Genomic DNA, 3,769 nt, shown 5'->3' with positions numbered 1-3,769 from the left:
TTTCCGCTAGCAACCCCCCAGAATACACCACAGGGTCCTAACGCATCTCGAAATGTTCACAGAAAAATCACAAAAATAATGATATTACTTATATAATTCTGACAAGTCCGCACTTTGAGTCATCTATATTTTTAAAATTATGCCCTGGTCAAAAAGGGGTGTGGCTTCCCACATCACAAGGTGAAATAACTGGTTTATCCACTTCCCCCAAGCTCAGCTGCTAGCAGAGGCACTGCCCCTCCCAGTTTCCCCTAAGAGGAAGCCACTTTACGGCCCCCCAATATAAAATTTGCCTGAGTCCAGGACAGGCCTTTGTTCAACTCCCTGTAGTCCCCAGCTGCTCCACCCCTAATCTAATCAACAGGGCCATGTGATCTCAGGATGCAGCCAGGCCTGGCAGCCAGGCCTGGGAACACAACTGTTGATCCAGTATCAACTCCTGTCGGGGGTAGTTGTCAGGCAGAATTCAGTTTCATTAAGCCAGGTTTCAGCTAAAGGTCACTTTTTGTTCCCAGTTTTCTACATTCAAATCAAACTGACAATTTTTACATGTACATTAAATAATTACTTCTTCAAGTCATTTCAGAATATAGTTTTACATTGTATCCACCTCTTAGCAAGTCTTTCCTTGGTCTGGTTTTGTTTCATTTGTTCAGTTTTACACAAAAGTCTGGTGGTTTTAAAACGCCGGCTTTCTGATAGTGGTGAGTACTGGTAATGCAACCATTTTTGGGATTAAGAAAATGAATTCCCCACAAGAAGGTTGTATCTTTGGAGTGGTCTCGTGCCAACTGCGCAGTTCTCCTATTCTGGCGTGAATGTGGGCGGCGATAGCTCATCCCCACATCCACCCAGTCTATTGATTTAGATTGTTCTGGGATAGAATAATGGGCGGCGACAGCTCATCCCCACATCTACCCAGTCTATTGATTCAACATGGGTCAAAACCCATGACAGTGGTAAGTATTGTGTGTGTATGCATACTACGTCCTTCATAACTAAACTGTAACACTACTGATTATCTTCCTCCTATATATTGTCCCTCTCCCGCCAGTTGTCCCCACCCATAACACATACCCCTGATCCTTGCACAGTCCCATACCCATTTCCATATTTTAATATATTTTTCACAATCTAAATTGTCTGGGGGGGAGTGGTCTGCACGTGCATCCCAACACTACCCACAAACCTGAGATACCAATCCTGATTGTATGTGCTGATTGCTTGAACAGAATTGAATTAGGTAGATAAGAGTGAGGGGAAGAATGCTGGGGGTAAAGAAGTGGGATGATGTCAGCTGATTTGGAAATAATTCAAGGGATGTGTATGGCGTCCAGTCAAAGGATCTAAAACAAAAGGATCGAATACAATAGGGTCGAGTCAAAAGGACCGAAAAAAAAGGTTGAATGCCTTTTTTTAAATATATTTTCGAAGTTTTTTTTCAGTCCTTTTGACTCGACCCTATTGCATTTCGATCCCTCAAACCTATAACCATGTTAACATATTGTATTATTGACCCCGACTGAGTGTTAATACGTGTTTAACTTAGTGCAACCTATTGGAGTACTTTTGTATTCACTCGAGTGAACCTTTATTACTTACCACTCTAGCTCCATTGTACTTTGTATCAAGCCTACCTCCTCCAGGGACCAAGCCTTACTGCTCTACCACTCTACAATTGAGAATTTGGTTAGAATTTAGTGTAAAACTGTTTGGTCCATTGTGTTAACTTCTCAGACCCCATCACCAGAGTAGGTTCTGAAATTCCTTCTTAACAGGTGAGTTCCGAGAAACACCAGAAGGCTGCAGGCACACATGTTCCAGCAAAGGCTGCCAGATGGAAGGTAAAGGCATGAGCCACGATTCAACAGCATGGAGAGGCAGAGTTATGCCATTTTGTGCATCAGGCATAAGTAGTCCCGATGTTCAGGGATCCACAGAGATGTCCCAGCTCTCAATGTTCTTACAGGCTGGTTTCTGCACACTGAACTCACTATACTGGTGGGGTTTTACCTATTTATACAGAGGAGGTGGGTTACCCTGCACACAAATTTATATTTTTGGCAGCCACCTACCCTGATTGGCAGCCTAATAAACTATCTCAAGTACACACACAAATGTGTACTGAGGCGTTTAGGAGAAATGCATCTAGCTTGACTGGCATCCTGCGGGCTCTATTGAAGTAATACCTTCATGTTGTGTCCCTTTTTGGTATGTTCCCCAGGAGGGACTGGGGTGCAGATATTTCCACTAGGGCTCCCGTCTCCAGGACACCTTTTGTGTGTGCTCTGCTGCTTGTTCATGGGAAGAATTATTTTGTGAGGAAAAGCAGTGCCTTGAGGCCCGGCTGGTGTTGTTTAATGATGTTGAGTCTCAAAAGGTTCAACCAAACATTATGATATGATATAGCCTTCATAACGCGCCTATACACACGTGTTTAGAGGCGCGACAATCTGATATGTATAATCTTTCGGGGAGGGCATCTACTGTTTCTGTAACACCAGATGTGACGCTGACGCCTTGGGATGTATGCAAAACGTGGCCGGGACTTTTTCTTTAATTCAGCACTAAAATATACACCCTTAGCACTGAAATGACAATATTGCACTTGTAATAAAAGGTTTAATGAAAGATGAATGGCTTTGCGAGGTGAAACATTTTAATATTTGGTTATTGAAGAAAGCACAAATGCTTCCATTTTGTTAAATCGAGCACACATATTAAATAGATACACAGTCTGCAGTTCCTGTCTAAATGTCACTTGTTTGAAGACACTAAGGGGATGATCCATGGAATTATTTTGCGCCGAAAAATTGGGATTTGTGCGCCATTCTGCCTTCAAAACCCCATTTTTAAACAGGGATTTGCGGGCAGAATAGCGCACAAATCCCCGTTTTTTGGCACAAATAATTCCATGAATCAGCCCCTAAAACTCGAGATGGTAAAAGCTTTGAAACGTAGTGTAACTAATATATCTAAATGAAATTGCAGAAATGACTAGAGAAGCAAATTGTCAAGGTTTAAACGTTTGGAATGACCCTTCGGTGAAACAAGGTTGTGTGTGCTAAATCTTCTCACAAATGAACATGCAGCCAGTAATTCAATTACACAATTCCTGAACACTGCCAAGGGTTTCCCTGCTGTGCTGTTAATATGGCTCCTTTACCAGAAGCAGTTTATCAAATCTGACATGCATTCCTGGATAGCAAATTCCTTGATGGTTGGTTCCAGGGATATGTGTTACCTACCTGGGGATAGGCATGCATATGAGGGGTTGGGAAGAGATGTGTCTACTTTAATGTGACAGACAGAGTGCATTTGTTCCGACTAAGAATTTCTGAGTAGTTCAGCATGGACTGGTAATCGTGGAGGGAAGAACCATTGGTATTCTAGGCTTCTTTGTCGTAGATAAAAGGTGCAGTGCCTAATAGTTCCTATTAGTGAAGTTTCTGCTGGAGTTTCTACGTTTTAAATCTAGACTAAATAGTGATAGTGTGTGGGTAACTTACCTGAACGCCTTGTGGGATCTATAGATACCTTGCCAGCATCTTCATCAAGAACTGAAAAGTAGATCCTCTGATAGATCATAAGGATCAATGTGATGCTTGTGCCACATGGATGGAGTTACCAGGCTTTCCTGCCAGCTTAAAGCCAGGTGCTTTTGCATGTGGTTGATGTGGGACGCCACCGTCCACCTATTGGGATTGAATCAGTGTCTGCCTAACACCACTGTCCCTGGTAGCAGCTGGATTCCCTGTGCCATTACCTT

The sequence above is a fragment of the Ambystoma mexicanum genome, chromosome 6q (assembly GCF_040938575.1).
Source record: "Ambystoma mexicanum isolate Mex_15411 chromosome 6q, UKY_AmexF1_1, whole genome shotgun sequence".
Lineage (NCBI taxonomy): Eukaryota > Metazoa > Chordata > Amphibia > Caudata > Ambystomatidae > Ambystoma > Ambystoma mexicanum.
Note: the sequence above shows the minus strand (reverse complement) of the source record.